At 32.6% G+C, this 27,611-nt stretch overlaps 1 protein-coding gene across 1 annotated transcript in view; it reads right to left on the reverse strand.

Moving 5' to 3' along the window:
- LOC143921580 (protein O-mannosyl-transferase TMTC1-like) overlaps positions 1 to 27,611 on the reverse strand; it is a 380,756-nt gene that overhangs the window by 322,675 nt on the left and 30,470 nt on the right. The gene's annotated exons all lie outside the window — the stretch shown is intronic.

The raw sequence follows: 27,611 nt of genomic DNA on the forward strand, positions 1-27,611 counted from the left end.
AGGGTGGCAACACTGATCGGTGAATCTGACAGAATGACGTTTAACCCATAACCTCAAATCAAAACAAACTTTCTAACCAATACATGCTTAATATATGTACACAGATCAAACAGTGATAGTTTTATTTTTAGTTATTAGTTATTATTACTAGCCTCTTCTTAGTTCGGAAAAGATTTTGTCGTGTGACGAAGTTAGGGTTCTTATCTGATCGTTTTCAAACTTTGCCATTTTGCTGAGTTTTTTACGATGGTAAAAAATATTTGTAATAGACACGTTTGAAATTACACCGTCATATTTCTTTTTGACGTCTATCGTCCAAATTGTTCGTTCAGATTGATCGTCCAGATTGATCGTTTTAGCCTCTTCTTACTTTATATCCCTTTTTGCCTCCATCTCGCTATGTCAGATTTAAATTGTTTAAACGCCTATAACTTTTTCTTTTTTCACTCTATATTTTATTAATGAAACGGTTCCTGTGAATTGACATCTCTTTTCCAATTTTTCTTGCAAATCTCAAGTTATTCAGCGCCTTGAGGTTCACTAATTTATATAATTAGATGCTGCAAACATTTCTCCATAGATGCCACTTTGGATGACGTTTGTATGAATTTGCATTGTATAAAATGCTTGTGTTAATTGAATCATTGTATTGTATCTGTATTAGTAAACTCGTTGCTTTGGAGCGATCTGTAAAGGCGAGTGTACATGTAATAAATAATGAATAATGATAAATAATATAGCCTTTGTAACTATGTATGTATATACATATGTATGTGAAAGAACGTTCTTCATTTTGTGATTTTTGTGAGTCAGTAGGACCTTTAGCTCGTATAGTTGTATTCTCGTCACGTAACTGCCTCTATGTTGCTGCCCTACGAATTTGTCCGCTTAAACGAAATTATGCCAAATTGAATTCGACAGGTGCTTAACCGGTAAAAGTGGACAGCTACGGTCACCTAACTTAATATATCGGGATACATATGGACGACATTTTTAGCTTTGGCCATTCGTCAGACGAGGACTATTAGGTTATCGTGCAAATTGGGATTCGCACTATTGCTAACAATTATATATATATAAGTATATGATGATGTTTTGATCTTACCAGGTGAAAGCATTTTCTTCGTATTTGTAACTTCATACTGTGAATATTTATGGGAAGCGATTGCATTTTGTTTACTTTTGACTGTAAATATTAGATTGTTGTCGAATTATTATATATAGGTAAAGTACTACATATACCTTTATAATATAAAGCATTTCATATTTGTTCCAAGGATATGAAACTTATATTACTTTACAACTACACTTTTCTGCATTTACGATGGTATATAAAATCATAAATTATGAACATGAACTTAAAATCAAGTCGACTTAAAATATATAACAAATGTATGTATGCGTAACGTGATTTTTTAATCTAGATCCATATATATTTTTATTTTTATTTAAATTGAACACGTACAGATCGCTTCAAAGCGACTAATGTATTAATACAGGTACAATACGATCAATATAGTCAAATTAAAGCATTTATACAATGCGAATTTCATACAAACATCATCCACAGTGCCATATATGGAGAAATGATTGCAACATTTTATGAAATAAATAGGAGAACCTCAAGACGCTGAATAACTTGAGATTTGAAAGAGAGATTGTAAAGGGGATGACAATTTTACAGGAACCGATTCAATGAAAATTAGAAATATTGACAAAATCTAATAAGAAACGATCGACCAGGAGTCACAAACCAAAGTCTGGCCAGCAGCTACTACTGGTAATCGAACCGTGACCACTCCCCTCGAAAGCATAATAAGCTAACCACTAGTCCACGCTGCTGGTTATCGATGTCCATAATTAACCAGGAAGGCGCATTTGGGTTTATCTTTTATGTATAAAAATAAAATGTTCATATGAATGAGCCGTTATAATTTAAATTAACATACATAAGTCCACTTTTCTTCATTTTGAGAAATATCTCACAAAACTAATATTTTGCGTATAACAAAATTTAAAAAAAATGATGGCTTGTAATACGTTTATTCTGCTTTTCTGAGATTCTGGACATATCGAATTAAAATAAGTGATAACAATTTATGAATTAAGCCAAATATAAATAGTGTTTTTAGAACTGAAAATTTGACTTCCGTCACTTTCAAATATAACGGCTCATATATTGATAATTTGATTTTTAAATTTAAAAAAATAAATATCCTACAGCAGTCTAGAATCGTTTGTGCTTTAAATAGTGCTCTTGTTCACTAGTAAATAGTTTTCAATAAACGTTTGTGTACTATTTTGGTTTAAATTTCCAATAATCATACACTGGCCAAAAATTGTTGTATTTGTTATACTAATGGAATTACCAAACATACAAAATCAAACATTCAAAGCATTATCGAAAAAAGTTTAAATTGTACATTGTATAGGTTCATTACGATTGTTTCGCATTGTCATAGCACTGTAGCTCGCAGGCAAGAATCCAACGCGAGCGTACAATGTATGCATTTTCCGCCGGGGAAAAACTTCCGCTCCCGCATTTTCCGGTCCACGACGACCGTCGCTGATTTTCATAATTAAATTAATAGGAAAGCGCGTCTGTCTCGGTCATTAGCGCGGAAATAAAGTCGTTAGTGACCGACGTCGGCGGTCATATTTCGGCGTCGCGTGCAAATGGGAGCTCGGAGACGGCGTGCGCATAAACAAGTCGAATCCGAGACTTAATAAATTCATAAGCCGTACATCAACTCGAAAACCGTACATCCGAGATTTATCACCGTTATTATGTTTAACTTATACGGCCAGCTTATCGGACGCAGTTGCTGTGGATGCTGCGTCTCCTTCGCTCGAGCTTTAGTCAACATCTGTAGATTTTCCGGACCGAGAGAGCTGTTTTTCCAAATTAACGATTCGTATATGGAAAGCGCTGAAGATAGGTCGATTTCGTCGTGATTTATCCGTTCCAACTATGAAAAAGTTTATTGTGCAAATCTCATTAGGGGCATTAGCCAACGTGGCTGAAGCCAGTCCATAAAGTACGTAATCGGAAAAGTGGAAAATCGGATTCGACTCGTGGATTTGGATTTGCATAGAAAAGCTAGTTACTCAAACTATGCCCGGCATGGTGGTGAGACAAAGTTGACTGACGATTTTTATATTGGAACGTAAAAATTCCGACCGAATTATACTTAGTTGAGAAATCTTTTCCAGCGTGTGTACTTTATGCGATTTAAATTTTTTATTGGAAAAGTTTTTCATTGTTAAAATTGATATTTTCTCATAAAATAAATTGAGATATTTTCGTATAAAATAAGCTCATCAGACCTTATATTATACTAATGTTGTGCCCGTTGATTTCAACGGATAGTAATTTTAATAAAGTTGTATGTTATATATAAATATAATGTATGATAATTTATAGGCACGCACACTAATTAATAATAAAAAATTGAGTGCGTGCATTACACGCTCACCGATTCAATCCGTTCGAAATGAAGAATGAATGTGTACGCTGCCGCGCAACGCATCTGACGCTGACATCACCCGTTCCAAGTCAGTTACTTAATATCAGGAGCACATGCTAGACACCCCCCCCCCATTTCACCGCGTCTCATCGGTCGTCACGCAACATCCCTATAACGGATGCTTAAAATGCACCAATTGGTCAGAATGTATCGTCGTTGCTTTAATTGGTCAAACGTTTTAGTCCACATTGACCACTTCATGCGACTCGTTTGCGTGTATTTATCACATATCCATAAAGTCACACACACGCACACATTAATTCTTCATTACGAATGGGTGAAAGGGTTGGATCGGTGAGCGTGTAATGCGCGCACTCAAAATTCTACTATTTTACTACTCATTTTACTATCAATAAGTGTGCGTGTCTATAAATTACCTTAAATTATATTTATATACTAGCTGAACTCGACATGCGTTGCAATGCCACAATAACGCATGCAATTCCTGTTCCCGTTTCCGTTCTATTTTTTCCCGTTCCCGTGTTAAAGTCATGGTAATCTGACTTACTCAGCGTTTAACAGCCAAAAAATGCAGCCAGCGAACAATTGTTTGTTTATTTTACCCGAACAACCCAGGTGGCGAGGCGAACACATTTGAAATGAATGCGTTGGAATGCCACTCATTCCCGTTTGTCCTATTTCCGTTCCAGTTTTTGGGTAATTTGTTTTACAGAAACTATCACGGGCATACACACAATAACTCCTGTAAGTTTCGCATTCTATCGTAATCGGTTGAATGGTAAAGGAATGCATACGTGACAGACATACAAACATTGATTTATATATGTACATATGTATAGGTAGATAATATATATATATAACTTTATTTTAATTCGTGCATCAATTCCTTTACGAAACCACCCATTGAAATCAACGGGCACAACACTAGTTATAGGTATTATTCGTATTGTATGAGTTGGACTTTTGTCAAATAATCAATTTATGATTTTAAATAATAGTAAATTTTGCTTTTAATATCTGCGAATTTGCCAAGTTCAAAATTACTCAATTGTACTTTGCATCCACAGTATCTAGTGTCTGTTAAAATGTATAGTTGAATAGCTATAGGAACATTGCAGTTAGTAGATCCTTTGAACAAAATTTACGTTATGCATCGAAAACATGGCCGGTCGCCAACGTTAACGTCCACTGCACCCGTACTTCAATTATAATTATTGCCAATTCCAGTTTTACCATATCAAGCGACTCTTAAGTGCATTTCAGAATAAAACCAAAAATAATACATACATATGTATCATGTGTGTATGTGGGGGCGGGGGGGGGGGGAGATTATTCGATTATAAATTTCGTGAAAGAAATGTAGCTGTAAATTTTCTCGTCTAGGAGATTAATTATGACGAAAAAAATCCGACTGTTGCCCGAGTCAAAGTTTCCTTTGTTAAAAGCTCTCAAAACGAAAGTTAATATAATCCCTCTTTTACATCTACAACTTCCTTCCCGTTCTTTCACTCTTGTCCTCGAGGCTACAGATATACGTATGTATGTATATGTATATGTGTATATGTGTCTTATATGCATACATATACATATATACATATATACGGCGCATACTTCAAACATTAAAATTTAATTACGGAAAGCTTTTGTTTTTCAGAACCGCTTGACTTCACAAGAGAGTTTTCTTTCTTCAAAGATATTTTGATAATTTGATTCCCCTCGAAGCGTTTTCAATGAAATAAATTTTCAACTGTGCTTTGCGTCTACGACCAAATATTTTATATACAAAACCACAACAACAATACATAAATTGATCTCATATGAAAAGTCTCGAATACCTGACTCTACGAAAACAGTTCTAAGAATTGTAATGTATTTCTGAAAATATCAACAACCTTAGTTAAATGCTCCACAGGGTTTCCAATAAATCATAGGAACAACTAAAAAATAAAAAAACCGGATGTGACCAACCCGCTACTTTATCCATGTATTTTAGGAGTATAAAAAACAAAATTCGATAATGAAACATACATACTCGTTCACACATACCGGCTATGATAGCATTTTCTATAAAAATTGAGCCCAAATGTAGGGAAATTTACTCAAAACAAAAGTTCGATTTCCCGTTGTCAGATTTTGTTCAAAATGTTTTGATTATTTAACATTATTATAAATATCATAAATTATGAAGAAGATTTTTCTATTTTTTATCAAATTAATACCAGGATTATACTGTAACGTGGGAACATGAGAGGGAGTATCCACTGTCTGAGTGCATTCATGGACGAACAATAAAGACCCCCGGATTAGGCTAATGGGACTCATAAAGTGCCTGAACAAAGGATACGCTGGAGTTCTCATAAGCCAAGATAGACTACGTGTCTAGACAATAGATACATAAATGCACCAGGGAAGCTGTGGTGAGCAACTTGTCCTTCATAAGGATGTACACACAGTAGATCAGATTATTCTGGAGTGAGCGGTGGTTACGTGTGGACTTCCCGAATCTCTTGAAGAGTTTGGATGTTTTCTCTTGAAGAGCACACATATTAAAAGGAAGAAAGATCGAACAAGAGTAAACTGCCACTTCCGTTTGACGGATTTTCGGTGTAATGGCAGATAATATTAAGTTAAAAATCGATTGTTTTGAGAAAATCGATTTTTTCAAAAATCAAGAAGTTTGAAGCTCTCTATTTTGTGACCTTAATCATTATTCATATTTGAACAAATTCAAATTTAATAACACATCCAATATTTGACTTAAAGTTTAAGCATTAATTTAAGTATTTAATTTAATTTAATTTAAGTATTTTATTCATTAGTAATTTGCTATTTAATAATAAATAAATACCGAAGATATATATTACTACATTTATCGTAGCTGTTTATCTTAGGCATTGATTGATTTAAAACAAAAGCATTCGATTGTAATTATTATACATATTTAGAAACACCTCGAATACTAACTAACCTTTTCAAGCTCCAAATAATACAAAATAAATCCCTAAAAATAATTTATGATACACCCATATATACTAACATGAAAAAACTGCATGTCATAAATTTGTTACAGACGTTTTTCACAGACATTACTAACAAACTAACCAGTAGATTCTATGACAGAATCACTAATAACCATACTAACACACTTGTGAAGAGTCTCGGTGATTACAACAAAATGTCTATACCCTTCAGGTATAAACACAGATTACCTAAACATAATCTGCTTTAGATCATCGACTTTAGAGAGTCTTTTTATTATGTATTAGATGTATTATGAGCATTGATAAGAATTGTAAATAGGTTTTTGAGCTATTTTAAATTAAATTAAAATTGTAAAATGGAAAATGATCATTAGATCAGTAGCTATTAAAATAGATATAAGATGTATTATGAACATAATTTAGTAATCATAAAAAGCATTTAAAATCAAAATCAAATATTATTAGTTGTTTAGATTAAAAAAAGTTTTTCATTATTAATTAATACAAGCGGGAATATCTTATTGGAAAACGATTATTGTACGAAGCAAACTCTAGAGCAGAGCTTGCAAGTAGACAGTCGTACGTGGAAAAATACGACGTTTCGCGTCGATAGATAATAGTTTCACAATAAAACTTTTTATTAAAGCCCGTTTGCTCGGGAATGGATTGGCCGGGAAGCTGCGAGAGCCTCTGGGAAACTTGCGACACTGAAAATAGATCACCGGAAAAACGGGTAACGTATGGCCGACCGCCCAAGACAATACAAAGTGTCGTCGACGGGCGCCAAAGAAAGTTTCTCCAGGCCCGTCCGACCAGTTGTTGCCAAATACGTTGACGCCGCGGGGCGCTTGCTGGCCGCCCTTGTGTGTGTCTGTTTGCGTACCGGAGTTGAACGGCTCTGGCGCCGAATTGTTCTATGTGTATTCGGAACGGGCTGTGAAATTTATAAGTTTCAGTGGATTCCATTTTACATCAGTTTCCATTGGAGATTTATGTATGTTTCGACGTTGCGAAAATTCCATGTATATTATGTATATGCTGGTACAATAAACGACGTCGGCATCGAATTATAATGGAAATTTTCAATTAATTGAAAATGATCAATAAAATGTATAATTTTAAATGTACTCACTTTCATGTATAATACACGTCGGTGAATCAAACTCTCTTACCTGAAACAAAAATAAATTGAATTAGCATATGAAATATATATAGAGAGTGTTTCAATATGGACAGTATATGTATGTTCTAAGCGTGGGTTGTATTGTAATATAAATATATTTTTGTATTCATTGTTATTATACATATATGTTCATAGAAAATTACACATATTTTATTTAGAAACATAAGATAGTGACTATACATATATTGTACGGTAGTATTTTCGAAAAAGTGTATAACGAATGAGTCGGAAATTCCAGCTGTAAGTCTGTATATAAGCCATTAATATTTTTTGCGTAAGAATATTTGATATATGCTATTTTTGTAATTATTATATTTTCTTCATAATTTTGCGTGTTCTCTATCTGAAATCTTCCTCTGACTAATATTACTTTAGGTAGTCAGTTACGCCCATGTAATAACTTTATATGTGTATATTGGTAGGTATACAATTTTTTTTGTAACTAACTACAATTTTTCAAGAATAAGTAGAACGTGATAAGATTAAAAGAAAATGAAAAACATTAAATAAAACCATTTATTCCATAGAAATGCGGAATATAAAAATTCAAACAACGATATTAGGATTCTGTGAGGGAAATTTCTTCGTTATACACATAACTTTTTGAGTAAATACATTATATATTTTTGAGTGTAATATAATATAAAATATTCACACGGTATTTAAACACAATTAATCAAAGTGGTTTTCATTCTTAGTAAATATTAAACGTAAAAAAATGCGTGAGGCATTTCTTTATATTCTTTATATATAATTTGAAAGAAAGCTTTTTAAAGAAGTACATTAATATATATGTATATTGAAAACACCAATCATTGGCTACTATGTAGTATTAAGATAATAAATTAACGTCAGTTTATGATAAACTCATACATACATATGTATGTATATATATTGTTATCACTTAGTAGTGAATCATAACATTATCAGGGATCAATAATGTTACAGAGTTCTCATTTTTTTAAACTGAAAAAAACAATAGGCTTATGATTTTAGCGTGATCAACAACTGTATTGTTTACCTGTATCTTAAATAAATGATTTAGATTAATGAAATTAGTAATTTACAAATATGTGGAAGGTTTATATTGTATTATATATTGTATTATATTATATTTATATTCTATTATAGTGTATGTATTGATAAAACAGTAGAAGTAGTTAATAAATATTGATATTTATGGCAAATAATTGACATGTCTGGTACTAAAAAGACGTAGGATATTAGGATGGAGTGCATTTGGAAGAATGAACACCATTTTTAAATCAAAAATGCTACTTTTTCTGAAGAAAAAGATCGTCTATCAATGTATTTTGCCAGTGATGAGGTATGGTTATGAAACTTTTGCAACTAAATGATCAATTAAGTCCAATGTATTCGTGGGAACATCGTATTCTCCGCATGAGAAAAAGAAAATAGGATACGCGGGTGAAAAGTATGAAAACGTAAGTGGATATAGTGGAAAATTTAATTTAGAAAAATGGGGGATAAAGGAAGTGCTGGAATGGTACCCGAGAGGAAGTCAAATGGTGAAAGGAATGCTGTAAAGAAGATGAGTGGGTGAAATTTGAAAAATGCGTGGGGTGAGATTAATGATGATAAATCTAAAATGTGTGACACGGGATGCGTAGGTGATCTCCAGCTATGATGGACGTGTCTTAATATCATTGATAAAACTTATTATTTCCTACATTTCTACAAATATGGGAATCATCAATATCGATCACTGCCAAGCAAATGTCAGTGCAAGGAAAACACTCTTGGCGATGAGTTTTTTCAAGGATTGTGACGGGATAGATTAGTCATGCTAGTGCTATTTTGCATGTGTTAAATTATCTACGAAAACACGTGCCACATACCACTCTTTGTCTGAGAGTTGGGCAAAACACAGATGAATTGAAGCGTGTTGAAGAGCCTTTCATCCAGCAGTGTATGGTGAATGGCTGTAAATGATGCCGATGATGATACGGGCATTTTTTAACATTTAAAGTTAGAAGCCAAGTTTTTGACTACGTGAAAATTATGTCCAAATCGCTTTGAAGAGAATTGATGCCATCTGAGTTGGCACGACAATAAAGTTTAATGTCGTCGGCGAAAACAGAATATTTACAAGTGAGGTCATTTGCTAAAAAAATAATTGGGCCTAAAACAGAGCCTTGAGGAACACCACTCAGGACGGGATGACATTCTGAAGAGCAGGATTTAATCCCCACTGAGAAGTATCTAGACTTTAAAAAAACTTTGATCCAGCCAAGTAGCCTTCCTCTCACACCTACATATATGCTCGAGTTTTAGTAAAAGCCGATCGATAAAAACTCAAATATCAAAGGCTTTTTCGAAGTCAAGATAGACGATATCTACGGGTATATTATCATTAAGAGGGAGAGACCAATCATTGTGCACGGTTAAAAGATTACTCAGTACTGATCGGCCTTTTATAAAACCATGTTGGTATTTAGATAATAGGTTGCAAGTTTAAAGAGGGGACAGGATATGGATAGAGCTTTTTTTTTTTTTTAAAGTGAAGGTAAGTTATTATTACCAGGGGCGGAGTTGTCTCCCAGGTTGTGTAAAACCTCTAAAACGACGTTTTCAGAAAACATTATATTATTAATTTCTGTTGAATTTAGGGACAAGTTAGGAAGCATCGGCAGATATGTAGTCTTCTTTGATGAATGAGTTGCTAAAGGCCTTAGCAAAAGTGTTGGCTATTAAGAGAGAATCCGTAATAAGCTCCTTGTTTTCATTCATGATTGTGGAGACTACAATTTTAGATTTTAGGTTAGAGTTCAAATATTTCAAAAAAGCTTTGCAATCGCCAGAAGCAATTGAAAGTTCAAATTCACGCTTTGAGTTTCTGATTTGTTTAGTGACTTCATTATTAAGTTTTCTACAATTAGCATAGCCCTCATGCGTTTTATGTTTAGCATAAGTGTTCCAAAGTTTACTTTTTTCTTTAATCAGAATCAAGATAGGTTTATTGATCCACGGTTTACATTTGGATTTGAATGGTTTAAGGAAAGGAACAAATTTTTGTATGCCAGCATTTATAATATGATAAATTGAATGAATATTATTATGTATTTAAAAATACATATGTATTTAAAAATAAAGTTCTATTATTGTAATTTTAATATAATGCGTATCAAACTTTGGATGGTAGCGATACAATAGTATTAATAATAAGACATATTATAGCAGGAATTGAACGAAAAATTTTCATCATTCATATATACACATAAAGCACGGTAATCTCGAATTTTGCGGCTTTCAGCGTTATTAAGTTTAAAGTTGATATCGTCTTTTATACATACATATATACCGAACGAGTTCGCGAGACGACAATTCACCACAACGCCGCATAACATGGAGCTTTTCCCAGCTCTCGAGAATCGTGTATAATATCTCGAGCAAGTTTCGGCTGAAAATTAGCGAATCTCTACAAATGGCGAAATTTAATTTCGCGTTCTATTTCAATGTGGGGGGTCACGTTGGGCGTATTTAGCGACGAGACACGCTCGCGGAAAGTGAGATCTCTCATAAGAGAGGAATGTGTATTTTTCCGACCGGGGGAAAATCCCGAAGCAATTTCGATGAGCTTTATCCAGTTAAATTTATATGTGCGGCGGCTCATCGCAGATCGATCATAATTCGCAGATAAATCATTCGTTTGCGTGGAAGGGACCGTCATTATATGCGATTTAGCATAATTTATCCATAAATTTTCCTGTGGATTTATGGGTTTTTAACCTGAAATACGTTTTATGATGAATATTACGATCGTGGTGGATCACTCGTACGTTCCTTCGATTCGATTAATGCGCGAACTTTTTTTTCCGTCCATTATTATTTTGTTTTACTATTTTCATTTAAAGTTGGATTGATCCGTTCAAGCGATACAATATTAATACGAACTTTCGTTTGCAAAACGATGAAAAATTACCTCTAACAAACCGTGATTTATGACTAATGGTTTCGTATAATGGCCAATTCCAAATAATATTAAAAAAAACGTTGTTACGTATCAAAGTAAACTATAAGATAAATCGAATACTTCTAAAAACTATACTAACACATCAATCAAAATATATTTAAGGCAAGTTGATTGGATTTTCTAATATTGTAAATTATACATATTTTGAAATTCGATAAAGAAAATATAAGAAAGTATTCAGTTTATTGTCATTAATTTTAATTTCATTTAAATCAACAAAAAAAATTTCAGTTTCAGTTACAAGTACTAACGATTTCAAGCATTATAAATAAAAAAATATTTATAAAATTTCGTAGAGACATCCATGGACAAATTTGACATACAGCAAATTTTTGGAACAAATGCATACGTTTTGTATGTAGGTGAGTAGCTTATTTATGATAATCAACAAATTTGAGATGTTAGAAACTCAAATTTGAAAGAAACGGGGATAGGTCACCAATTTGATGCAACCGTTTCAACAATAAAATCAGATGAATTGGCAAACTCTGATTCAAATCGACCAATTCCTATCAGAGTTTACCAATTTATCCAATCAAACGATTGACCTGGAGTCATATATTATATATCCAAAGTATGCCAGGGAAAGAACTCAAGACCCCTCAGTTGAAAGGATTGAACGCTAACTACTGAGCTATGCTACTGGTTACTGAGCTTTATTGATTTGAGAGCACTTTTTATTTAACGATCAATTTTGTAATATAATATATTTAAAATAAAATAAAATATGATATAAAGTTTATGAATAAAGTTATCTAAGCGTATTTAACAACAGTATAATAAAGTAAATTCATATCTGTCTGGAATTTGAAAAGCAAGAAGTCTATTCAAAATACTCTACTGATTACGTTTTCCACCTAAGACTTTCTAAGAATTAGATGAATCAAAAATCGAATTTTATTTCATGTATGAGCTGTTATATGTGAAATCATAATCCTATCCTAGTCATAATCCATTCCCAGTAATCATAATACATTCCCTCTCTATAGTAATTCCGCTACAGAAGGCAACGGAAAATTACTGGTGATTAAAAAAAACCTTTCCCAATACAACTTCACTGCATGGCAAATAGTTCATACATGTTTGACACGGTGGAAAATTACATATGTACACATATACAGTAAGTATGTACAAATATATATATATATATATATATATATATATATATATATATATATATATATATATATATATATATATATATATATATAAATATATATATATATATTTATACTTACATATATGAGCCGTTATATTTGAAAGTGGGGAAGTCCAATTTTCAGTTCCAAAAACAATATTTATCACTTCTTTCAATTCGATATGTCCAGAATCTTGGAAAAGCAGAATAAACGTATTACAGGCCACCAGTATTTTTAAATATTGTTAAACGCAAAAAATTACGCTTAATATTTTGCGAGATATTTCTCGAAATTAGGAAAAGCAGATTTATGCCACTTCCAATTATAACAGCTCATATATCGTAGATCTTTTCATAATATTCAGTTACAAAGCGTTATATTTTATATGAAATTGAACGGAGCAAAATCTTACAGTCTATTGTTCCGTACATCTCACGCCACAGCGAAATATCTACATAAACACGCAAATATCACCATCCCATACATACATAGATACATACATTCACGCAGAATTGCAGATGCGAGTGCGTGTTCGGAGCAGAGCGTACGTTTTAATTGAAAATTGTCTCACTATCAAAACTGTTATGCCCGATTATCCGTCGTCGAGGATATCGGTTCTGCGGAACCGAGAAATGAAATCGTGTAGCAGACGCGGTATTAGCCGGGTTTGTTGTTTTTGGTCTCTAGGGGGAACTCTTAATGGCGGCACTAATGGCGCGTACTGTCGCCTACGTTAAATACATATATATGTTCATATATACCTCGTATAAAGGAGATTGGTATGTATATATATGCGTATATATTTACTGGTGTGTATGTTTTAGCGGTAGGAAGAGGATCACTGAACAAGTGAGTGTTCCAATTGGCACCTCGGGGAATACGAGTGGACGTGAACTCGATGGACGAGATGCGTGTGTGAAGGTTTAGATGGATGAGAGGAGTTGGTTTAAAAAACAAACACAGTGGGAAAAACAGTAATGGTGAATAAATCTGTTATTTAAAAGCGTTCAAAATATTTTGGGAGGATCAAATATATGTTTGTATGAAACTGTGTCATATCTCTTCTACAGCTTTTTATTCGTTATTTTATTATTAAGAACAGACACATACAGTACTATAGTATTTTTGTAAAACATTAACACATTTGTGAAGAGTCTCGGTGATTACAACAAAATGTCTCTACCCTTCAGGTATAAACACAGATTACCTAAACACAATCTGCTTTAGATCGTTATAGATATTAGATGTATTATGAGCATTTATAAGAATTGTAAATAGGTTTTTGAGCTATTTTTCCTATCACGCTGTACATATTAACATTATAATAATATAATATTATGATTACTGACAAAATTAAATTAAAATCGTAAAATAAAAATTGATCAGTAGATCAATAGCTATTAAAATAGATATAAGATGTATTGTGAACATAATTTAGTAATAATAAAAAGCATTTAAAAATCAAAATCAAAAACATGGATACCGAAATGTTTCTACGTATTTGTTTATTTATTTAATTATATATTAATCCCGATTAAAATTGCTACTACAGGATGCCCGAGGCGACATCTGTGATCAAACTTTAGTGCATGTACCAGGGGTCTACCTCGTTCCACCAACTTGCAATATCTCACGATTTGTTTCCCCAATTTTTTCGGTGTATTTCATATATAAACATCCAATCTTAAATGCGGATCAAAAATTGATATCTTCTTATGACTACGTATTTTTCTGTATCTGCATTTCTTGATATGAAATCAGACTATTTAACTAATTTTTAGACATATTTCAGTCATCTTGACTAATTTTTACGACTATTTAAAGTAGATCGCAATTATAAAAAGTTTGGGCTACCCAGGGTATATAAATATACATATATGTAGATACAACCATAACAATAAGTAGCACTTCACAGATGTTGAAGGCCTTTTTCGGCTTATATATTTCGGCTTAGAAATTTAATTTTATAATTGTTCTGTTGTTCACAAAGTTCGTTTTAAATATTGAGAAACTATAATTATATACATATATAATAAGTACATAAGTTGAATAAAATTTACGGTTAAAAATTTAAAATAAAACACCGTAGCACTATCAAAAGGAAAAAAAAAATTTTGTTTGAAAATGATTAGGAATTATTTTAATGTGTGAAGCAAACATTTATGTATTATATAAATATTAAGTCATACAAAGTATCTCAACTACATATTTATAATATGTAGTAACGATTTCAAAACATTTGGAAGGCAGTTCTCGCTCCGCAGAGCTTTAACGCCGCTGTAATTAAAGACACGTTCGTTAATTACCCGCAACGTGCCGTTAAAAACAAGACATTATCCCCAGCTTCCGGGAAAACGGCCGTAAAGATGTCGACGGAAGCGCGTATTGCGCTGCAAAAGCTCTGGCATTGGCAAAAAATGCATTCAAATGCACCGCGGAATGCGCTTTGCAATCCCCACACCCCGTCATTTTCAAATAACGGCTGGCGATTAAGTTTTTACACCAGTGTTCAAAGTTTTAAGCGCTAGCTGCTAAAGCCGAGCCGAAGGCTGTTCGAGATGCTGTTGAGGAAAAACGAGAAAAATAAAAATCATAATATAAAAAAATACACCGGCTAAAAACTGTACGACGAATTTTGCAGACTCGGGCTTCTATTGTCGGGAGATGTGTATTTTGCATAATAAGTTGTTGAGTATGCGGTTGGAATTCGTTCTGGAAAATGTCTACTGTGAAATTAGTGAAGCGTAAAAAATTCATATAATTTTTATCGGCAATAATTTTATATTTTTAATTGAAATTTATCGACGTTTGGGGAAATTTTCGCAGAACAAATGATCCGACATCAATTTAACGTCAACTTTTAATTGAATTCTATCAATTATTATCAAGTTTTACGATTTGACAACGACTTGAAATTCGGCTGGATTAACAGGCGTCAAAATATTGATGAATTCCGGCGACCTCAATTTTATCGGAAATATTATATGTACATATATATACGAAAATAAAATTAATATCAGCTGCGATGCAAATTTTAATTAAATCAACTTATATTGTAAAAACATTGTAATCTAAAACGTTTAAATATGTATACGGTATTTCGCATAAGACAAAGTATATACTTTTATAAAGAATTCGAAACAAGAAGTTTTTCTTTGTTGTACAAAGATTCCTTTACAGGGTCCCAAAAATTTAATTTTACTTTGCCGATGAAAATGTATGATCCCTAGTGAAAGTTTTTTCTTAATAAAAATTACGCATCATATTACATTATGTAAAGAAAAGATCAAATTTAATTTTTCGTTTTATGCATGAATCGAATATTAAAACATTACACAAAAAACGACACGAACTTCTAAAATTAATTAAATAAATTCAAAGTACATGAGAAATAATCTCTTAATTGTAAGTAGACTGAAATCGATGCATTTTCAATTAGGAACACTTCGACCTAAACCCAGCCTAGTGGAGTAATGTCGACGATATCCAGGGCTTAAATCCGACTAAGATCAAGCTATCACTTTGAGTAAGACCGATTTAAATCTCAATTAAACGATACACATCTTGCCGAAGATATTTTCGGCGAAGGTTGAGATGGAAGTGAGGGCGCTTTTGAATTCGTTTCTAATGGCAAATGCTAATTAAGGAAACTTTCGCACGTAAGCAAGTTTCAACTAAGCGAACTGGATAACGAAAACTTTAAATATTGCAAAAAGTGGTACATTTCATTAATGGTGGCTATACACGTAAAAATTCGTCTGGAAAAATAGCATGAAAAGATGCAACAAGAGTAAGCCGTCAATTTCGGTTGACGGAACATCACCATATTTATCATGTTATTGGATATTAACGATAAAATTTTTATTAAATGATACATGTATATATGTAGGTATATTAAAATGTGATACGATTTACAGTGTTCGAATTATATCTTACACATAATACACATTTTTTAAAGACCATGGAAACGTGATCAGTAATCAATTCCGAGTTCAAATCAGTCAAAATATCTAGTGATCGATCTTGAGTTCAATCAAAACTTAATCGTAAATAAATGTACTATGTATATATGCACATGTACATATATGTTATAAGTATAAAATTTGGTACATTATCTAAAAACAATACATAAAAATCAACGTTCAATATTTACGCTGGTTTGTATCTTTTACAACTTACATGTAAATATACAGTTTCTAATGTATAGCTACTAAAATCTGGTATACCACATATTTCGCGGAAATAGAACCCCGAACAACGCCAGAAAATCCAAAAGATTAAGATATTTTTTATAATCTACGATGTACCTATGTATATATTTATCTAATGAAATTTAATTATTTATCTTCAATTAAGAATCACCAAATTCAGTATAGTTTTATCGTAATTCTCTAACTTTAATATACGTTAAAAGTGTTTAGAAAGAGAGACCGACCTTTTTCAACTTTTAACAATAATATAAAAAATATATATATGTATATTGAGTCCTTGAGAAACAACGACGAATACAACAAGGATCATCCGATCAAGGATGGTATTGTGTTATTGTATTTTTTACAGACGAGTTTCTGATCTCTGCCAAACTGTAATTACAGACAAATTAATCTAGACTAGTCTGCCAATATCCCTGCAGACAAATCCGTGCGTGAATAGTCACCTTAAGTTTTCCATTAATTTTTAATTAATTATGAGAGATTTCCTCGCATATTTCAACGACTGTAAAAAGCTGAACTGTGAAGTCGGAGTAGTAAAGTCTGCGACGAAATCAATATCAAACGTTACACAATTTGAAACTTGAAAATTAGTCCTTTCGTCGCATTGACCAATGAAATTAAAACAACACGATCTTTAATAGAAGCATATAGAACATTAAAGATTCGAAAAAAAATACTAGAATAAGAAGCGAACAAAAGTAAGCGGTGATTTCCTGCTAGCGGATCTTCAATAAATATAATATATTATATTATATTACAATAAATATAATATACTTGATATTAAATTGAGACTTATTTCAGTTTAATGCACCGAAAGGTTTCAGAGAAAAATACTACTTCTACTTAATACTACGTTGAGGTAATAATATAAATAAAAAAGTGTATGAAATTCATCATACCTATTACACGTGATAAAGTTTCAGCCCAATACGTTAAGCGGCTTAGGAGATGATTGAATCCAAAAACATATAAAAAAGGGGAGACCACTTATGGTTAAACAAAACTATGAAAAACAATAGCCAAATGATTAACATTACAGTAACTGATACCAAGTTTCAGTTTGATTGTAACGGTGTTCAAACTATCTCCAAAATACACACACCGTCATTTTTTACATACCTCTTATACAGTTCACATGGTTTTCGTGTTAGTGGTAATTTTTTATATCTCTTATCTCTTATCCGATCGTTTTCATACTTTACCATATTGCTCATTTTGGTCATCAATATATATTAATGCATCGTCTGCCATTACGTTGGAGATAAAATATCGTATACAATGCGTATCAAATATCCACAATTTTGGGTACGGTGACGTCTAGCAAGCTACTATAATCTATCTTCCACCTTTTCGCCATGATATGGCCATATCAGATTTTAATTGTTTAAACGCCTATAATTCACTCTATATTTTATAAAATTTGCTTTATAGTTTCTCGTTATCTCTAATATATAAATATTTATAGTTTTAACTCTCATATGTATATATGAATTTCAAATTTGGCGTCTAGCTTCATGTAATGTAATACACGATATATATTGGTTTTTGGCCAAATATGTCAGATCTGACATTTCACTGCTAAAAGTATATCTCTTCACTGAGTTTTATCTGCGAGATAAGTATTCAATAATAAGTTATGTTGTATCTAATTGTTAATATGATTTACAATAGGCTAACATACATTTAGTTTTTTACAATAAGCTTATTCTAAATCATGATGGATTCTGAGTTCAAATCAGTCAAAATCTTGAGAGCAAATTTTCGCACGATCACAAAGCTTCATCTATTACTACGTACCTAATTAGGTAAAGTGAAAATTGAGGAGTAGTGTAGATCGGAGTCAGATTTTTAAATTAACCTACGTCCCTGATAAAAGCTTGAAATAGTGGTAGGTCGATATGCTAGACTGTTTGATTTCCGGTTCCGGTGCCAACTTATTAATTACGGCGTCGCCGAATAAATTGGCGCCTCGACGACAGGGCTGGACTGGCGATTGAGCGATTTGCTCGTCAATTACTTAAATGGCGCCCAGAGGCGTCGTTTTTAAGTCGGCGCCAATTAAACCGGACATCCCGCTCATAATATATTGCCCGGTTCGATATTTACGACGTCGAACTCGAACTCGCACAAAAAAAGGGGAGCTCGATCGGGCGTTCCGTTCGGCTCATGTCAATTTTGAATTAAAATTTAATTTTCGAGTTTAGAGTCAGACTTAAAGTGAATGGACGATATGGCATGATTTAAGGCTCCTAGAAAAACATTTCAAACAAAGTGAATATTATAGAAAAATAAATTCCAAACCTATCCTACGAAAACACTAGTGTTTTGCACGATGTGAACAGCCGCTCTATCTCTATTGTGATGGATTTATAATCCAAAAATGCTAAAAATTTAAAAACAAAAACTAAATTCCCTATTTATGCTTAAGGCAAAACATAATGTTATATACTATACTTACAGCATACTTTTTTATTTTATTTTATCTTTAATTTACACCCGGAAGGCCTAACAGGTAATCCCACTACACCTTCCTGGCCAGAAGCATTTCTCATGTCATACAAGTATTATTTGTAGATGTAATTAACATCCACAGAGACATCTATGGTCAAATTTTTAAATTTGCAGACTTTTTTTTAAACAATTCAACAAAATTTAGTAAACAAATATCACAAACACGTAATATCGTAATATGGAAAAACCCAGCAAATACTAACGCATTATTGAATTTTTACAACATTAGAGCTGTCAAAACTCCATCGTTATATCACAACTGGCGCACATTGTTGATAGTGGATTTTTGCCTGTCGAGATATAATTTACTAGTTGAATTGTATTCGAATATGAATGACCTAAAATGCCAGTTGGAATATAGTACAACTGAAAATACACTTCGACTGTAACATATGTATACACTTTAATCAAATTCTATTCATAGTGGCTAAATTATTAGCACCACTAAAATTATCCAAATTACACCAATTGAGATAAAAGTTTAATAATTCAGTATATGTTCTGTATTGTAACTGTACAGTAATGATAGTCAAACTTCCAAATGAGGGGCGATCATATAAGAATTAAACGTAGTAGTGGACCTCGTTTTTTTTATTGAGTTATATTTTCAATATTTATTATGCAAATATTATTTTCTACATATAACTTTATTTAACTACAAAGCTTGTACCTACATATATGTATATGTATATGTATATGTACATATATGTATATGTATATATATATATATATATATATATATATATATATATATATATATATATATATATATATATATATATATATATATATATAGATTCTATACAATTATGTTATGTATTTATTATAATAATAAATCAAATATAAATAAATATATACATTAGTCAAAATCTCGAGGTCGAATTGTCTCACGATATTATTGTTTCACCTTTTGTTACTTTGTATACAAAAAATAAAATTTAAATGAATTCTTATCTATTAAATAATATTATACATATATAGTGTTATATTATTCTATTATCATGCAGACTAATTTTAAAGTACATAGAGTTAATAATAAAATCGATTTTCCATATAAGTTTAGGTATATGTAGATTTGTTATAAGCAATACATTTAATGATACAACGTTGTGTAATTTGAACAAAATATGTCGATCGGAAATTCTTAGTAACGTTTAGTTCAGTGTTAACCAAATAGTCAGAGATTTAATCTCATTATTTCCACCTAATTTGTACTGAATGATTCATGACTTCCCATGAGGGGTGATGGGGCATACATCACACATCCGGAAATTGACCGCTATCACGTTACACACTTTTCAGACTATTTCTCTAATTTTCTCGCAGATAAATTCAAGCCTCCAGCATGAAAAATAGCCATGACTCAATTCAATCGATTTTTGGTCCGAAAAAAAGTTACGTTCAGCTTTATTTAAATCAGCACGACCTCCACGAATGTATTCGCGCATAATCAATAACGTGTAAGTTTGTCGATACATATACAAAGTACGCATTCTATAAATATCAAAAATTGCCTCATCGGTTAGGCAAACAATCAGAATTAATTCGTCCGTTGAAATTAGCAAAGACATTGGCATAGCAACGTCTTGAAACGTCAATTGTTCGGCTCGGATCACTTGAGAAATTTCGCAAATTACGTTCCGACCAGCTGGCACTCCACGGCACAGCGATGATAGATGGGCTGATAGACAGTGTCTATCCGTTTTCAGGAAGATATTTATTCGAGTTTCAAATTAATTCGATCAGGTGATATAGCGAGCGAAGCTGTCTCTATAGGGGTTGAATCACTTTTACTAAATGCCACCACCAAACAGCTCACCTTTCTAGATGTGTATATTATATGAGTACGTGTGTATATTTTATATCGACCTCTAGGTTATTCGAAAAATGAGCTTTTCAAATTGGCACGTGGCAATAAATAACTCCTCCGCTTGACGTGTTATTTATGGCACTTTCTATGCGAAATAATTTATTATTCAATATGAATCAAATAAATTATTAAGAATTTTTTCATTGTTGAAAAAGTCATGATTTACACGGTGACGTTTCCACAATAAAAATTATTGATGAATTCATACATTATGAGGGGTACCTAAATGTAACTGAAAATTTGTGTAATATCAATGTCTTAGCTTTTTATAGTACTCAAAACAGTTCTGGAACTCTTTCACATCTTCAAAATGACTTTTAATTCTCTTTTTATAATAGAGAACATAATTAGATCATAATAAAGACGACAAAAAGCAATGCTTTTTTGTCAAAAAACGTTGCGTGTGCAAAAAACTGGTGATTGAAAAACCTGAACTGTGGAAGAACTATTTATTAAAAACAAGACTTTTTCTTCACATAAAGTTGTTCAATCGCTTTAAAACTTTGTAAAAAGTATCTCAGATGATTTTTTGTCCAGAAAAAACAATTTACACAATCTATTTTGAATTCAGTGGTCTTCATTTTTCATGCTTTTTGGTATTAGAAAACTTGGAGATTCTCACCTATTTGATTCTAATTTTTTTCTAAGATTCTTGAAGCATTATTGCATATGAGTCTTTAAAGTTTAAAAAAATATTGAGAAAATTGTTTTACGTCTACATATCTGTTTAAATTATCCAGTATTGCACATCAGCTGGTACAGCACTACATGGAAAAGACTACTTCAATTCAAATTATACAGAAACATCCGTTTTCAGCATATTCATACTTGTTTTGGAGGAGTGCAAAGCAAAATCAGTTTACATATACATACATTACAAAGCATGACGACGTGTCAATATTGTCACAAGATGACGTTCCCGAAAATATTCATATATGAATAGCAGCACTTTTGTTCTATCGGGTGCACTCGCCACTATGACATCATCCGTAAATATTTCCACAATAGTCAAAGAAAACTGGATTCTGCTTGATACGTTTCTATGACATGTATAGGTATAATATCAATAGATCGTGTCAGTTGCTGTTATTTCGAATAAGTAATATACATATTCTGAATATATTAATGTGTCCATATATAATGTACAAAAACATATTTTTTAAACTGCTCTTTACGTGCATTTGGCGGAATGAGCTATGCTGGCATAAACGAACTTTTTATATGGAGTGCTTTTGAGATTTATTAACTTATGAAAGTTTTTTATTGAATATAAAAATTTTAAAATTAAAATTCTTGTTACTTTCGAATACTCAATGGAAACGTATTTATTATAGTGATGTCATTGTGTGTATGTATTTTATTGTATTTTTTTTTTCATAGATGTAATCTTTGGTGATTGAATGGCAATATATTTGGGCACACCCCAACGTGTACGAGTGATTCCTTGTCGTGTACATCATCCAGAACTAGATAGATATTTATTTTGGGGGAAGGCTTTCACTGCCGTCGGGGAAAAACCGGTGTAGGAAATGTCGTTAGGGCGTCTCGCTCGACCGAAGAGTCTTTCTCCCCGCTCCAGTTTTCCGGGAAAACTCCCTAGAGACGTAAAAATTCGCTGGTCAAAGTCGCGTCAGCGCACCCCATTATCTAGATATATCCAGGGTACGTTTTAGGGTACACCATGCGGATATTTTTGCTCTAAGTGAAAGGCATTTATTTATATAGAGCAAATTTATTGAGCATTTGGTAAATTTGTTTAAACTATTTGCTATTTGAAAATTATTAGATTGAAACGCTGGAATTTTATCAGAATTTGGTTATTTATTGATAGTGCAATTTAATGAAAATTACAGGATAAATAAGCAATATACATATATTCAGTTATGGGCTGTGCAATAAATATCTCCAACACTTTTATATCAAAATTTTTCTTGCGCATTTTCCACATTTTTAATGAATGTTCAAAGTTATTAAATTTTATGTGGCAATTAAGCGGAATTTAGGACATAATTTCTATTTATTATTGAATAATTATTTCATAATATCACGCTATTATGCGTGATACGCAGGAATGTTCTGTCGAAATAAGAATGTAAACCCTAAATTTTTTCCTCAGTTTAGCAAATAGGTCTTTTTATTGATAAAAAATTCTTACATTCACGAGAGCGTAACGTTTTCATATTATTTTTTTACAAAACAAAAAGGGAAACTATTTCTTATTGGGAAAATTATACGGACGTGTAGTATTCTTTTGCAATAAAAAATAAATCAAGTTGCAGCAATCTAAACAGAGCGGAATTGGGTTCAAAAAGAAAATACTATGAAAATGGGCATGTTTTCTAAATCGCAGACTGGCACGGAAATTCGCACGAAAATGCAGCGAAACGCCCGCGGTGAAAACTTTCGTCAGACAGGCGAGGAAAATTAACAATTATCAGGCGACATGCGCTGACATTTTCCCCAAAGCTGGCATGACAAAAGTTTTCCGAATACGTAATGGAAAAACTTGCAGAAGGGGCGCGTCGTTCGGGACACGCGCGCTGGACTCGACCATCGTCCGACAAGACTTTTCCGATGCGGCTTTTCTCAAAGGTCCCCGCGCCCGGAAAATTCCCGTCGAAATGACTTTCGCCGCCGTAATATCAGCACCCTTTAATCGGTGTCTCACTTTCAAAATCTTCCGAACCGAATCTATTTAATTTATCGAGAAAGTTCGAAAAACGGCGCGAGAATGTTAATTAAATTTTTGCATTTGAATATATGAATTGTAATTTCTATATATAATTTAACAGCCCACCTCTAAAATAACCACCCAAGCTTTGCACAAAGGTACTATTTCATTTTGATTTTTATGACTCAATGTATATATTATATTATAATAATAGCAAATAAAATTCAAATCGCATTCGAACAGAATTGGAAAAATTGAAATTGATTTTATGACCAACTTTATGTATGAGCCGTTTTGCGCATGGGACCAATACCAATCCAATGCTATGTAGATGTTTTAAAATTCGTATAAATGTGATGTCATATAACATGGCGGTATTTTTTTCGAATTATGGTCACGTGCGAAATTGAATTCGGTGTAAAAATTAACGTTCTCGCCGAAAGCTGCAACAATCTACGCACGTGTCGTGATCACATTCATTCCTCAGCACAATTTCCACGGTTGGCAATAAATTACAATTTTTTGCCGCCATTCCGGATCATCGTATTCGCACGAATCAGATTTCTTATGAATACAGCGAAGGAACCCTCTCCTTCGGGAGATGATTTACGACCGGGAAGAGCGGGCACGCACACGTTGTCCGAAAGAAAACCCTTTCCTTTCCATTTCGGAAAAGACTATCCGAAGCCTTTGCCGTTTAATTTCTCATTATTCGACGTCGAAATAATTATCCCTAGGGCTGATTCCCTCAGACGGATTAATTTAACACGTTCACTTTCGGTATCTCTTGGACGGATCACACACTCGAAGATTAGATACAAAGGCGTTAATTCTTCTTTATTCGCGAAGAAGGCTGTAGGGATCCCGAAGGGAGGGGAGAGGACGAGTGGGCTTAAAGTTTTATCTCTAGGGTCCCTAAAAGACGGAGACCTGGGGACCCAAATAATTGGAAGCCATATCCGATTGTCTTTTCCAATTACGCCGTATAAAACGTAAGTCGTCTCTTACCTTTTTATGACCCGAATCAACCCGACGCGGCTGGCAGTTAAAAGAGCTCCTCTCGGATGTAAACTCGCACAGTTTATTTTATTCATGCCGAAGGGAAAAAAGAAAGGAAAAAAAAAGAAAAGCGAGAAAAGACGTCGAGAAGGATGAGTGAAACACGAAAATCGCGTAAATGAGTAATCCTGGGAAAATGCGAAGTCAGAATGTGCGCTTAATTGTTGTTATAATATATATTTTTTTAATTTAAAATCTTTATTTTATTGTACATACATATATTAAATATTTTTAATTATTAACTTTTTATATGAGATGTATTTTTTAGTTTTTCCTTTTAAACCAGCTTTTTATTAACCAGCAGTATGGCTCGGTGGTTGCGTTTATGCTCAACACCGAGAGCTCGATCCCGTGCTAATCTTTAATACTGCTGATCAGACTTGGGTATTTGTGACTCCAAGTCGATCGTTTCTTATCACAGTTTGCCAATTTATCAGATTTCATTATTAAAACGGTTCCTCTGCTGCAAATATTTGTAATTAATTGTCTAGGAATGCGCATTGGGGTCTACCCGAAAGGCTCCTGGTATATATCTATGAATGTAAAATAAAAATAAAATATGTAAGTGGGTACTTATTTGTTTTTCGATTTTCTGATAATAGTGTTGTATTCTTAAGTCCCACAGTATTATCGTGACGGTTAAACATTTTTTTATAAAATACTAGTGTACTATAATACCCGGCTTCGATCGGTTACACTTTTGGTGATATCTATCTTTTAGAGCGGATATAATAAAAGTAACTTGAAATAGAAATGCAGTTTAGTATTGAGAATGCCGTCTTCATTTATGTTTTAATTAAATTTATTTGAATAGAAAAAAAAATGTTATGACCGACCAATCAGAAACTAATTACAGACGCCGTTTCGATTTTATATACATATCTAATATATATTTTATAAAGATACTTTGTATGTAAGTATGTACATATATATGTATATATGAAAGTATGGGAGTTGGGAACTTCGTAAACAAAACAAAGTTTCTATGACAATTCAATTGGTTGAATAGTATATTTTTTTCGATTCAAATAAATGTTTTAGAACAAATGAATATTTACTATAAGACTCGCAATGTTAACGCTGTTTATTTTACAAATACTGAGCGAAGCCGGGTAAAAAAACAAGTAAGATATAAATACAAATATTGTAAATTCAATTTTTGATTTAACAAATTAAATTTCAAATAGATATTTGTTTTTTCAACAAAAGTATGACACTTTTCATATAAAAACATTTGATTTTCAGTTGAGGCAATATCATTAATATAAGTATATCAATACTTACACTTATTAGTATAACAATAATGTTTTTTTTTCTACAAAGCGAGGCCGACTTTATGACTTAAAAATGAAATTTAAAAAATAACTTTAATCACATTGTAAGTGAAATGTGAAAGCCGTATTTGGATAGTTGTCATCTCTCTGATCTGTTGCAAAATTCTGATGGAAATTTTAATGAGTTCGTTATTGATAAAATTCATCTAATTTCATGTCGGAAATATTAGCTTACTTCAATGTTAGCTAATACCAGTATGTCGGCAAGATATCAAAGCGACCTGAAAAGTGGAAGTGGTTCTAAATATGATCACAAATCATTTACGGGCAGAAATTTCACTGAACCAACAAAATTAAGTAAATAATAAGATATAGTATGAACAAAGTTATAGGTGTTTAAACAATTAAAATCTGACAAAGCGAGAGGGTGGAGTAAAAGCAAATACATACATTATAAATACATTTGACGATCCGAGAAAATCTGACGTCTGATATTTAATTAAAATATACTCCACATATGTATATAGATACCCGAAAAATGCCAATTTATATAATCAAATTAATTTCTAGTAGTAAGTAATTAAATAATAAGTGTAATAATTCAAACAACCTATATGTATATTATACATTGTGTGTATGTATGTATGTACTATAATACTACAATTTTGTTATTTTAACGATCGTACATAATTATGGAAATTTTAATTGCCTTCTAATTATTTTTCAATGGTCGTATCGTTAGTTATTTCAAATTAATAGAGGGTGCATAATATCCGGCAATTAAATAATTTTGCATATTAAAAATTTGAGTTATTTGACGAAAAAAAATCCTCGGCTAGATTTAAGTGCGTTTAATCGTAGCAAAAGAGGGACAATAAGTAACGACCGCGAACGCTGAAACTTAATTATTTCTTTTAACCCTTTGCGTCCGGTGGACAAGATGACTGAAACCGTCGGGGAGAGAAATTCAATTTCGTCGCCGAGCGTAACTTCTCGTCATCAGCGCTTTCCGGGGGAATTGGCAAATGAAAGAATTAGTCTTTCTCTCTTTCGACAACGACATCTCCCCGGGGGATGGTATCCATTGCCGTTTCTTTGCTTTGGTATATGAGGAGGTGCTGGGATGGGGGTGGATCGTCGTTATGAAAAGTGACAGGGTGTCCCGGGATCTTAGGGGTTTGGACTCGCGAGTCTCGAACCTCTCGAACGCAATAACTAGTTTTCAAA

This window comes from Arctopsyche grandis, chromosome 13 (genome assembly GCF_051622035.1).
Source record: "Arctopsyche grandis isolate Sample6627 chromosome 13, ASM5162203v2, whole genome shotgun sequence".
NCBI classification, from domain to species: domain Eukaryota; kingdom Metazoa; phylum Arthropoda; class Insecta; order Trichoptera; family Hydropsychidae; genus Arctopsyche; species Arctopsyche grandis.